Genomic DNA, 13,440 nt, shown 5'->3' on the forward strand with positions numbered 1-13,440 from the left:
CGCTTTGCCGTTCTTGTTGCCGGGGCAGTATGTGATCACGAAGTCAAATTCAACAAAGAATAGAGCCCAGCGAAGCTGTCTGGAGGATTGAGCCTTGGCGGTTCTCAGATACTGCAGATTTCGATGATCTGTGATCACTGTGACGGTGTGTCTGGCCCCGAGGAGATAATGCCGCCAGGCCTTAAAGGCGGATTTAATCGCAAGAAGCTCTTTGTCTGTGATGGTGTAGTTGATCTCTGGCGCTGAGAACTTTCGAGACCAGAATGCCACAGGATGCATTTGGTTAGTCTCTGGATCTCTTTGTGATAGGACAGCTCCCATTGCTAAGCTGGAGGCGTCGGTTTCAACGATGTAAGGGAGGTCCGGGCGTGGGTGTTTCAGAATTGGCGCCGAAGTAAATTTAGCCTTTAGCTCTTGGAAGGCTTGTTCTGCTTCTGCAGACCATTCGAAGCATTTATTTTTTCTTAAGAGGGCAGTGATGGGTTGTACCACTCGTGAAAACTTTGGAATAAATCTGCGGTAAAAATTGGCAAAGCCAAGCATGCTTTGAACGCCTTTCACGGAAGTAGGAGATGGCCATTTGAGGATAGCGTCAACTTTTCTTGAGTCCATGTGGACTCCTTTGGGTGACAGAATGAATCCCAAAAATTCGACCTCAGTGACATGAAAAACACATTTTTCAAGCTTGGCAAAAAGTTTATGTTGGCGAAGTTTTTCAAGGACCGCTCTGACATGATTTCGATGGTCAGCTTCTGAAGATGAGTATACAAGAATGTCATCTATATAGACGACAACGCAGACATCAATTAGCTCTCTGAGGACATCATTCATGAAATATTGGAAGGCGGCCGGTGCATTGCATAGTCCGAAGGGCATCACTTAATATTCAAATAGCCCATACTTAGTGCGAAATGCCGTCTTCCATTCATCTCCTTCCTTGACCCTTACCAAGTGGTAAGCTCCCCGGAGATCAAGCTTAGTATAAATACAGGCGTTTTTCACTTGGTCAAGGAGTTCTGGGATCAGAGGTAAGGGGTACCGATTTTTTACTGTTATCTGGTTCAGAGCACGGTAGTCGATACAGGTTCTGAGGTCACCTTCTTTTTTTTGGTACGAAGAACAGAGCCGGGGATGCAGGGGACTTCGATGGACGGATAAAGCCATTGTCCAGGTACTGGTCTAAATACTGTCGCAGATGAAGGTTCTCAGGCTCGGTAAGGGCGTAAATCCTACTGCAAGGGGGAGTTGCACCGGGTAGCAGATCTTTCTGACAATCGTATGATCTGTGGGGCGGCAAGGTGTTAGCCTGTTCCTTTTGAAAAACATCTTGGAACTCTCTATACTCTAGAGGTAATTGTGGACCGTCAGCAGTTACTGACGCTAGGCCAATGTTGGGTCGTGGATAACAAGTTGGTGCACACTCTGGGAACATTATCGTCTTTGCTCGCCAATCAATCTGAGGATTGTGTCTCTCCAACCAAGGAATCCCCAGAATTACTTGGAATTGAGGAGCCTTGATCACGTCGAACACAATTACCTCCCGATGCCCGTCTTGGCCTAGTAACGTCACTTCGGTAGTGGTATGGGTTACCGGAGGCGATTTCCGTCCCATCCACTGTGGTAATGACGTCTTTAACCACCTTTGGACAAAGAGGTAAGTTCATCCTGGAAGCCAATTCGCGGTCCACGTAGTTTCCTATTGCTCCGCTGTCGATGTATGCTTTGATAGCATGCAAACGTTCTGGTTGCTTTGGGTTTACGAGGACCATCGGCATTATGAAGTGCGAGGTCAAAGAACTGGTTTTTAAGCTCGGCAAGCTGACCTCTACGCTTGTCGGGCGAGGTCGTTTCCCGGCTCAGGCTTTTCAGAATTCTTGTCAGAAGCTCCTACTGTCTTCTTTGGTGGTTTTACCGGGCAATGTCGAAGGAAGTGTCCTGGGTTTCCACAATAGAGACACAGTTGCATTTGTCGTCTCCTGTCACGCTCTTTCTGGGTTATGGGGCCCTTTACGACCCCAATCTGCATAGGTTCTATGGCGTCAACCCCTTTGGCATTGCTTTGAGTTTTAGTGAATACTCGAGTTTCAAACCTGGATCGGTCCGCCTTTCTATTTTGGAGCCTATGATCCAATTGGACCACCAAATCAATATAATCTGCGCAGTAACTGAGGAGGGTTCACGACCTGGGCCAGGACGTCTTTAAGTTCACCACGTAGACCTCTGTGAAATAGCGTGATCCTTTTATCCTCAGGCCATCTAGTTTCCACGATTAACCTATTAAAAGATGCAATGTAGGCTAATAGGTCCTGGTTGCCCTGTCGTAGGGAAAGGAGTTCGTTGTCCAGGGCCTGCCCCTGGGAATGCCTTGCAAAAAGTCTTTCCATACTGGCCTGGAAGGCGGGGAAGTCCCGAAGGATTGGATCATCCTGTGTAACCAGAGGGATCGACCAATCCGCGGCGCTGCCGCTAAGATACGAAAGTACGAATGCTACCTTGGTCTGGTCCGTCGGAAAGGCTGCGGGTCTACAAAGAAAGTGCAAACGGCATTGATTTATAAACACTGCAAATCTTTTAGGGTCACCAGAATAGCGTTCAGGTGGTGCCAATGGCACATTTCCAGGTAGGTTGATTTGAAACGGATTGGCTGAAGCCACTGGGGTATAATTCCCCCCTGAGTTAGGTAGAGGGGATTGTCCTGCTTGACGCTGTAATAACTGTCTAGCGAGTTCATCAGTTCGTTCTTTTGACACTATCAATTCCCTCCTAAGGGCGTTCGTTTCCTGGCGAGCAGCATGGACTTCGGCCCTCAATTCCCCCAACAACTGGGCCAATTGGTCTGTGTCGGAAGTTTCCATAGCGCCTGGGTAGGACATTTTTTGGTAGGCTTTGCGTTCTGTAACGCTCACCTGGTTCCTACGGAGGCGCTGACCCAGACTGGACTGCGGCACCAGGCTCAGAATGCACTCTAGACGGGACCTCCGAATATGAACTGCCTGGCTTGTGAGGTAAGTTTTCTGTAGGTGGAAGAAAAGGGGTAAATACCTAAGTGGTGGGATAAGGTTCCCCCCCAGTCTTCTGCTTCTCCCACTTCTAGGCTCTCAACTAGTCTCAGCGAGCTCTTACCTTAGGCTTGGTAAAGCTGAGCTCTCCATCCTGCTTCTGGTGCAGGGGCGCATGGAATCCAGTTACGTCACTGGATGAGTTCAGTGTGTGGGCTTAGAGTCCTTTTGTATAGTCTTTTAGGTGCAGAGACGCTGTTGAACGCTGCTGTCGCTGCTGCACGTGCGGAGGCACGTATGAATAACGGAACTGTGGTCTTTCCCAAAATGGGCACCTTTAACAATGTCTTTCCTTCCTTTCAGGTGCTGGAAGGCTGTGGGCGATGCCGCCGCTGCTGCACGTGCGGAGGCACGTAAGTACCACTGACCTGTGGCCGTTTTCCGAAATGGGCACCTTTAACAATGTCTTTCCTTCCTTTCAGCTGCTGAAAGGCTGTGGGCGATGCCGCCGCTGCTGCACGTGCGGAGGCACGTAAGTACCACTGACCTGTGGCCGTTTTCCGAAATGGGCACCTTTAACAATGTCTTTCCTTCCTTTCAGGTGCTGGAAGACTGTGGGCGATGCCGCTGCTGCCGCACGTGCGGAGGCTCGTAAGTATAACGGCGTTGCGACCGCTTCTGCTCGGGCACCTCTAACTATGTCTTTTTCCCTTTCAGGTGCTGGATGCAGCCGGAGTGAAGGCCGCGGTGAGCTTAGACGTGATCACCATTGGATGAGGTAAGCGAGCGCGGCTGCAAGCGTGTTGCACGATTTCTAACCTTGATTCTTGTTTTGCAGGTTTCGAAGACTGGATTCTGGAGGCTGAATTCTGGTAAGTTTGTGTTCCTGTGTGCTTTCTCATCCACAGGTTGCTGCTCAGGAAGCTGAGGGTGTATCAGGACCAGGAATGCAGGAGCCGACTCGGTGAGCGTCCTGCTGCTGCTGCAGAATAACGCGAAGCATGTGAAACCCATCGGGCGTGGTTTAAATAGCAGAGAAGTGCTTCCAGTGTGTATTCTTCCACCGGTCCCACCCAGGTAAGAAAAGAGTTCCAGAAGGAAATAGTTCCTCCTAGCCCAGATGGTTGGAGACTTCAGCCAGACTGGATTGTCCTGGGTAAGTATGCAGCATGGTCTGCCTCAGGTAAGTCCACCCAAGCATTATGACACTGTTTTACGATATGAGCCTGGCGCCTTTGGCGCCAGGACTGAAACCTTTCATGAGCCTGGCGCCAAAGGCGCCAGGACATGTTCCAAAGGGCCCCTGAAGGGGTCTGCTGGGTCCGAAGACAGGTCTGCTTCCGAGGGTGCTGGGCCAGTCCTGGCCCCTCGGGAGTAGTGCCCATGACAAGAGGGAACACCCTGTCTCTTAGGGAATGACCTCCTTCAGAGGTTGTCACCCCTAATAGACTGTGTGAACAAGGTCCTCAGGACACAGACTAACCGGCCAAAAAAATCAAAACAGAGCATCAACTATTTGAGTCTAAACGGCACATGCCACATGGTTGAGCAGCGGTCTGACAAAATTGAGTTCCACTTTAGGAACAATCAACTCCCCGACATAACTGTAATTGCTGTAGGAGAACAAACTGGTGATGGGAACCATTCTCCATTCTTGAAAATCAACCTTCCTCCCAGTTTTAAGTGGCATTCCACTCTGGAAGGAAATGCCCTGAAATGTTATACTGATCCACCATTTGAAAACCAAAACCCCATGATAAAAGGTGATGAACAGCCAGCTCAAAGCTTGACTGATATTCAGAAAAAGGGTGAACAGCTGTTTCTTCCCATTCAGGTAAATGAGGGCAGGAGCCTGTTCTCTCCAGAGCATGCCTGAATAATGGAAAAAGCTTAATCAGCGAAGCGTTATTCAGGAAACTCCCAAACGATCAGACCATCCCCACATTTAAATTGATTGATAAGTGGGAAATGGGCCTGGAAACTCCCAATTCCAAGCATCTCCTGCCTGGCAGGTGCATGCAAAAAATTTCCATTGGTAATAAAAGCATAGAGCATAATTGTTGGGTTGTGCGAGATGTCCACTCTGCCTTCTACTTAGGTAGTGACATTCCTAATCGATACACAATTAATTTGGACCTCATTAATTACAAAGTCTTGTCCCATGGGCTTTGACAATCCTGAAAAGACATTTCGGTCTGCTCAATTGCTAACATATGCAGTTGAAATTCAAACTGGAGAAGAGGTCACCATCCCAGGACTGGCCGACAATTCATAATCCCCCTAAAAATTAAGAGAGGACAGAAACTCCAAAACCCGGACGCTTATGTAAATTTAAATCATCATCCACAACAGCAGGGGATGTATTTGAACCCGACACCATTAATTGGCTTAAAACACACCATTCCAATATTGGTGGATAACAGCGGCCCTAGGAGTATCACTCTGGGCGCAGACACCTTTATTGGAAAGGTGGTTGATGCCCATCATTTCTCCATTGACTTAGGGAATGAAATCATGGGACAGATCCCCAATGACTGCTACGACTGTGACGATGATTTCCCGCCAGAAAAGATATTCACCCAGCAAGGGGGGAATTTCTTGGTGTACTCTTCCTGCCCTTACAGGGGGGAAGAGGTGACCTGTGACATCAGGAAGGATGAGGTGGGATTCCAGGTCCACAGTGACTATGTCTCCTACCTGAAACCTCCTGTCCAGGCCAACACCATAACCAGAGATCTCGCCACGCAGCTGGAGGATACCGCAGAGATTGCAAAATCCGAGTTATTTCCAGGCTTCAGGCAGATGGTTGAGGAACGGGTCAACCTAGCTGATGCCTGTGAGACCGAGGAGCAAAAGCAAAAGCTGAAGCAGGTGTTTTGAGATTTTCAAGAAATCTTTCCTGTGGACTCGTACGACTGTGGTTGCACTGAGATACATTCTACATCCATACCCATGGAAGAAGATCAAGGGTCATTCCAGAATAGAGGGACCAGACAAAACCGTAAATGACCTGGCTGACCAGTTAGCCAAAACCAGAGCCATCCATGGGGATCTCCTTGAGATTGAGTCCCTGTTGGGGGAAATCCAGGTCGCTCCTGTCACCAGGTCCCAAACACTTGTCCAAAATGAACTCTCAACTGCCCAGTGGAGTAAGGAGAACACTGGCGGGGGGGCCCACTTGCACATGTCCTGGGAGAGGGCCCCACTTGGAGAAAAAACAATGAAACAAAAAAAATGGAATTTATTTTCTACCAATTTTAAAAAAAAGATATTTCTTTTTGAATGCACTCTGCATTCATAAAGAAATTATTTCTGTAACAGCAGTTAACCCTCTGCTGTACCAGAAATAATTTCAGAGTGACTACAAAAAGAAATTTTCTTTTTGAAGTCTGAGGGCTACCCCCATGACATTGAAGACCCCAGGCTGGAGGCCTCCATTTCATGGGGTGGGGGGGGGGCCTATGACTTCAAAAAGAAATAGTTTCTTTTTGAAGTCACTCTGCCTTCATAAAGAAATTATTTCCGTTATGGTTTGGTCCTTAACGGAAACAATTTCTTTTTGAAGTAATAGGGCTCCCCTCAACCCTGTGACGTGTGCGTGTGTGAGTGTATGGTGAAAGGGTCTACACTTAAATGTGTAAGTGCTGCCTGTGTGAGTGTATGGTGAAAGGTGCACACAAATGTATGGGTGGCTGGGTGTGTGTGTGAGTGTGTACGTGAAAGAGTGAACACTTAAATGTATGGGTGGCTGCCTGCATGGTAAAAGGGTGCACACTTAAATGTATGGAAGGCTGCCTGGGTGTGCCTGCATGGCGAAAGAGTGCACACTTAAATGTATGGATGTTGGGCTGTGCGTGTGTATATATGGTGAATGGTGTGTGTTCAGGGGCGCAACAAAACCTACATATCGGAGGGGTAATCCTTCAAATGTTGTGAGAGGCGCTAACTTCATGGGTGGTGGGGGAGGGGCAAACATATTTGTGTGGGGGCATCTAACTTCTTTACAAATTTTAAGGAGACTATTCTAGTGAAGCTTCAATGTTAGAAGCAGTTAACCCTCTCCTTTAAGTCTGAATGCACCCCGTTATGGACTGCTGTAAGAATGAGTGGTCTCCCGTTCCCTCTGTACCCTTCCAATCACTCCCCTGGCATGCAAGTACTAAACCCACATCACGATTTAAAGTGCCTAAAAAATGTGGCATTCGAATGCAGGTACTAACAGTGAAATACTTTACGTTAGTAATTGCTGGGCCCTTGCTAACAGTGAAACCCAGGTGCTGTTTAACATCTGTGTCCTGTTCTGTCCAACAACTGCTCTGAAGGTCAGCCAGGTTGAGTCAACATAGCCCAAAATGTCAGGGTGGGGGAGTGCTGAAGCCCAGTCAACTCAATGGTGTTACGCCACTACTTGTGTTTAATGCCTTGATTACTTATTGGTAATTGTCATTACTCCTAGCCCTATTCTTCCTCGTCCCTGTACTTGTGTATGAGGCTGCACTTGTGTATGAGGCACTCTGCCTCATACACAAGTACTGGGATGAGGAAGAGGTACATGGAGGTAATGGTTGACTTAGCTGCCTGTAATCTTCATTACTACTAGTCCCACTCTTCCTCATCCCTGTACTTACCTATGAGGCAAGGAGCCTCATACGTAAGCTCTGGGACAAGGAAGAGGGACGTGAAGGTGATTCTGGGCCAAGGAGCTGATTTTGGAGGTTGGGGTAAGGGGTGGGAAAGAGAGGGGAAGTGTGGGGGTGGGACTGTGTGATACATCATAATGGTTGTCCATGTCCAAGCTAAGCAGGCATGATATGTGATATTAGTGGCTAGAAAGGCATTTTGGTGCAGCCAGTCTAGTCATTCCTCAGTTTGGTATGACTTTTTTTAACTGCACATTTTTGATAAAGCAGTCCCGCTAAGTGTAATTACCTGTCTAGACTGGCATTTGGGGGCTGCCAGTCTAGCCGTTTCTTACTGCAGCATTGTTTATTTTTTTGGGCATCTGTGATAAAAATATATGATATGATATGTCATTTATAACATGCCTGTACACACGTGAGAGAACGAGAAATGCAAGGGAAAGGGAGGGGGAAGTGCAAGAAAGGGGCAAACAGGGCAGTAGTGCTCTGAATAAGTGCAGCCAGGGCAGCCTAGCTCTGGGTAGTGCAAGGAGATCAAGGCACTGTAGGGTTACAGTTACAGCCCCTAAGTGCATAGTAGGCCTGGAGGCAGTGCAAGGGTGACTGATCAAAAAAAGCCTGGACTCAGTGAGACTCTGAGGGTAGCCAAGCAACCAGTCAGTACAGCAGACAGGTAGGTCAGGTAGGTCATCAGGTGAGGGAGAGAGAGAAAGCAGAGGAAAAGAGGACAATTTTGAGCTGCTTCTGGAACTTCAGTTGGTCCGCTCAAGTTTGAGAGGGGCAGGACGACCATTCCAGAGGGAGGCACGTGCAGAGGAGAGATATCTACCCCCCGCTATCTGCCTGGAGAAGTGTCTGAGCCTTAGAGAGTTGGAGGTAGCTGGGGAAAGAGATCAAGAAGTAAGGTATTTTGGAAGAGAGTATTGGATGTAGTGTGGGCCCAGAAACCTTGTGGACAATGCAAAGGGTCTTGAACTTGATCCTTGCAGCCACCAGGAGCCAGTGGAGAGATTTTAGGGCTGGAGAGATACGATGCCTGGGCCAAGGATAAATCTTGCAGTCCTGTTCTGGATTAGTTGCAGATGGCAGAGAGTAGAGGAAGGCAGATTTAGAAAGAGGCTGTTGCAGTAGTCCAGCCTAGAGAGAAACGAGGCTCTGGAGACAGTGAGCGTCTTGGGGAAAGTGAGAAAAGGAAGAGTCACTTTGAGGAGGAGCAGCTGGCCATGGGACTACTTGGCGATGTCCTAGATGTGAGGAGAGAAAGAGAGAGTGGAGTCGAAGATGACACCAAGGTATTTTGCCTCACTGGAAGGCGAAGGAAGAGGTCCCAAGGTGGGCGGCCAGACTGAGATAGGGAAAGTAGGGACAGGAGTCCCAATGAGAAGTATCTCTGTCTTAATGGCATTAAGGCAGATATCGTTGGAGGCGCACCAATCCTGAATCGCGGATAGACAGTCAGGAATAAGCGAGAGAGGAGAGGAGCCTGAAAGGAAAGCTGAGTGTCATCCGCATAATACTGAAAGTTAGAGGAGAAGGTAGAGATCAGGTGGTTCAAAGGGGCCAAGTCGAGGTTGAAAACCAGGGTGAGAGGATAGAACCATGGGGAACGCCACAGGCAGAGAGAGAGTTGGCAGAGAGAAAGGGACCAAGTGGGACCTGGGAGGGGCAGTGCAAGAGGAAGCGGGTCAGCCACTCCAGGGCCCAATCCATGATGCCCAGGTTCACACGTAGTTGATTGATCAGGATGGTGTGGTTGACTGTGTTGAAAGTAGAGGAAAGACCAAGGAGGATTAGGACAGAAGGAATGCTGGAATCAAGGTTAGAGAGCAGATCTTCACAGGTGTTCACGAGAGCTGTTTCCGTGCCTCTGGCAGCTCTGAAGCCAGACTGATGGTCATGGAGACAACCAACAGATTTAGTCTGGAGAGTAAGCTGGGAGATGGCCAGCTTCTCCAAGAGTTTACCCACGAAAGGGGTGATGAAGATTGGGCCATAGTTTGCTTCTTGAGGAGAGGGTGCACAAGGGAGTGCTTAAGGGGAAAGGGGAACGTTCCAGTGACAAAAGAGTGACTACAGAAATCGTAATCACTCGAGGGACGAGGGTGTCAGTATGGTCCTTGATGGTTCTGGAGGAGCAGGGGAGCACCTGTTTGGATGACACTTTCACAGAGCAGACTTGTCTAGATACCTCATGAGGTGTTGTCAGAGAGAAAGAGGAGAAAGGAGGAGGAGCGGTAGAGATGGTCAAAGGGGGGTCCTAGAGAGGAAGAGGGAGAATAAGTGGAGATAGAGGACTGGATGTCCTGAGTTTTAGCACAGATGTGAGAGGCCATAGCCATACAGAGGGCCTGGGAGGGAACAGGAGAGGTAGAGACTGCAACAGGATGGACCTGTTCCTTGCAGATTTTAAAGAGTTCGGCCGTGTTGTTAGATGCCGCAGTGACTCAGGGCCTCATTACAACCCTGGCGTTGGACCATGGTGCTATTAGCCCATGGTCCATGCCGGATTCCGCCATGGTGGATGGCGGATTTCCGTCCCATTCCAAGGTTGGCGGGGCGGTAAATCCCCATTCCCCATGGCCCCTTCCCCATTCCCATTTTTGGCCCATAGGGCTCAATGGGAATGGGGAAGGTGCTAATTACGGCACTGTAAATTACGGTGCCGTAATTAGCACCAAGGTCCCTTAGCGGGTTAGACTTTAACACCTGCAAAAAGCAGGCGTTAAAGTGTGATTCTGGCGTTAAGGGTTTAACGGCGCCGCAGCCGTTAGCCCCTTAACGCCAGGGTTGTAATGAGGCCCTCAGGCTTGAATGTGTGCTCTCTTCTTGATGAGTGTTATTACTTCAACTGGCATTTTGGTGCAACCAGTCTAGGTATGCCTAAATGTGGGCTGGCATGCTTTATTGTAATGTTATTATGTGTCTACACTGGTCTACTTTGTGCAGCCAGTGGGACTTGTTTTCAATGTGGAATGGCATTTTAATAGCAAAGCATTAATGTTCCCGTGCACTGTTGGTGACTTTCATGTATTTGATTGGTGTTACCCTACAAAACAATTGCAAACACTCTGGCTTTTTAGGCAATTTTTCTCAGAAAGTGTGCTGTATATTGCATTAAAACACATATTTACATCTTTCTCCTAGTACAGTGAGCGCCATACCCCTTCCGCAGCATGTTTGTACGTATTATGCATGCGTGATAATCTAGGCCGGCCCAGAGTGTGGCACGACCCGTAATTTGTTGCTAAATTGGGGGGGGGGCCTCATCACAGCTTGCAGGGGGGCCCACACATTTTGTGTTACGCCACTGAAGGAGACCCCAAATGCTGATCTGATAACGGCACAAAAAGGGGATCCGATTATTGGGAATTTTTATCAACACATTGAAGGACCCGTGAATTATCCTCTGACTGAAACCGATTACATTGGGAAAGAGGATCTCCGGTGTTGACGAATCCAAGACTTTTTTTGGTATGGAGATCCATCTCTGGATGTGACCTGTGGGTGGTACCTACCTCATTCCGAAGCCTGATGCTAAGTAATGGCCATGACGCGGCAACAGCCGGTCATCAGGGCTTTCATACTACTTTAGACATCTTGCAAAAGGTGGCCTACTGGCCACACATGGGTCAGGACCTCGCCCCCAATATTTGAAGGGGTGTCCTGTGTGTGCGCAATTTCAGCCAAGTTCACGCACACACCGAGCTCCTCACCTGAAAAGGGGGATGACACTGCCCTGGTCAGGTTTACAAATAGATTTAATCAGAATCAGACCTGTGATTCGCTCCTCTAGAGCAAACAGGTACATGTAAACAGCAACATGCGTGTTTACCAAATGGGTGGAATGTCTCCTGGCCCCAAATTGCAAGGCAGAAACAGCAGCTGTCCTGATGATCAACCACATCTTCTCGCATTTTGGCCTTCCCCAAAGGATTGAGTCAGACCGAGGAAGTCACTTCACCAGCGAGGTGATGACCAAGATGTGGGAGATACTTGGGGTAAAGAGAAAACTCCATATTGCCTATCGCCTAGCCTCTAGTGGGGGAGTTCAGAGGTACAATAAAATGATTGTGAGCATTTTTAAGACATTTGTGGTGAACTCTGGGTCTAGTTTGGACATCCGACTACCGCTTGTCCGGAGAGCCATCTGGTCTACACCATCTTCTGCAACCAAAATGTCTCCATTCGAGATAATGACTGGACGAAAAATGGTGCTACCCCAGCATCTGCTCTACAGAACACAAGAGCAGATACTGATTGTCGCATCCACAACACATTAATATATTGAGAATCTGAGAAAACGCCTTCAGCATGCTTTAGCATACGCTCAGCGTAATCTGGAAAAATTGGTAGAGGGAATGAAAACCCACTACGATTTAAAGACCACTAAATAAGAATATCAAGTAGGAGACAGGATCAACTTGTACACTTTTCAGAGGAACAAGACCAAGGAGCGGAAATTCCTCCCCTCCTGGTGCGGCCCCTTTGAAATTGTAGACAAAATCTCACCTGCCACCAATAAGATCCACATCCCCAAGGGAGAACAAACAGAAGAAAAATGGTTTCACATCAATCAGTTGAAAAGCTGTCATCCTAGACACACATTGCGACTGATTGATGAGCCAGCTGGCTTTCCTGAATCCTAAATCAAAGCTTGCTTTGTAAGTAGCATATAACCCCAGCCCTAAATTGCATAAACACCTTTATTTTTGTGGTAGAACATTTAATCTAATACCCCATTGAAAACCTGAAATTGCCAGTGTAATCCAGTCATCTCCTCCTAGAGGAATCTCTTACCTTCTTGTGTATGTTAGCATATCTCCTTTGAAAAACCTCTCAGTGGGCCTCATTACACGGAAGGCGGTAATCCAGGGTGCTATTAGCACCCTGGACCATGCCGGTAAATTACCGGCACCGCCTTGGCGGAAAGGGGATTTACCGCCCCATTCCAAGGTTGGAGGGGCGGTAAATCCCCCTTCCGCCATTGCCCGTCCCCATTCCCATTTCTGCCCCATAGGGCTCTATGGGAATGGGGAAGGCGCTAATTACGGCACCGCAATATTGCAGTGCCGTAATTAGCTCCGAGGTCCCTTAGCGGGTTGGTACTTAACGCCTGCAAGAAGCAGGCGTTGATTCCTCCAACCCGCAAATGGACCTCGTAGTACGGCGGTAAGGGTTAACGGTCACCGTTGCCATTAACGGTGACCGTTAACCCTTACCGCCGTCCGTGTAATGAGGCCCAGTGTCTGTGTAAATCCTTAGTATTTTTAAGTAAATCAATGAATTCCCCCATTGAAATTCACAGTACAAGATTGTTGAAATTTGAAACCAACCATCTTGTACCTGGTGTTTGTATTTAATTGTTATAGTCATTAAAGTGTTGCCTCAAAATAATTAGTCTCCTTGTAACTGAAAACCGAATTTGTCCATGTATTGTGTGCATTACCAAACAAATTGCCATTTGCATCTGTCCTATTAAACCCAAACCATTTTTCCCATTGTGAGCAATCCCTTTTGCCTAGAAGTCTACCTGTTATGCGCCTCTTTCCTTGTCATTGAAAACCGATTTTCCTGTTGTAAGTTAAACCCCTTAACTGAGCTGCCTATCATTGTAAACCTCAGTATAAACAAATTTCATTTGCCACTGTATTTTCCCTTTGTGTTTGCTTTCTCACAAAACGTTCCCACTTCATTTCTATTTTTGCCTTGGTGTGCAGATTAGTATTCTCTAAACTTTCCCTATCTCCTTAGTGCAAACAATACGAATTTCCTTCCGTTCTGTGCCTTAGCAGTTGTGAGTA

Source organism: Ambystoma mexicanum, chromosome 2p, assembly GCF_040938575.1.
Source record: "Ambystoma mexicanum isolate Mex_15411 chromosome 2p, UKY_AmexF1_1, whole genome shotgun sequence".
NCBI classification, from domain to species: domain Eukaryota; kingdom Metazoa; phylum Chordata; class Amphibia; order Caudata; family Ambystomatidae; genus Ambystoma; species Ambystoma mexicanum.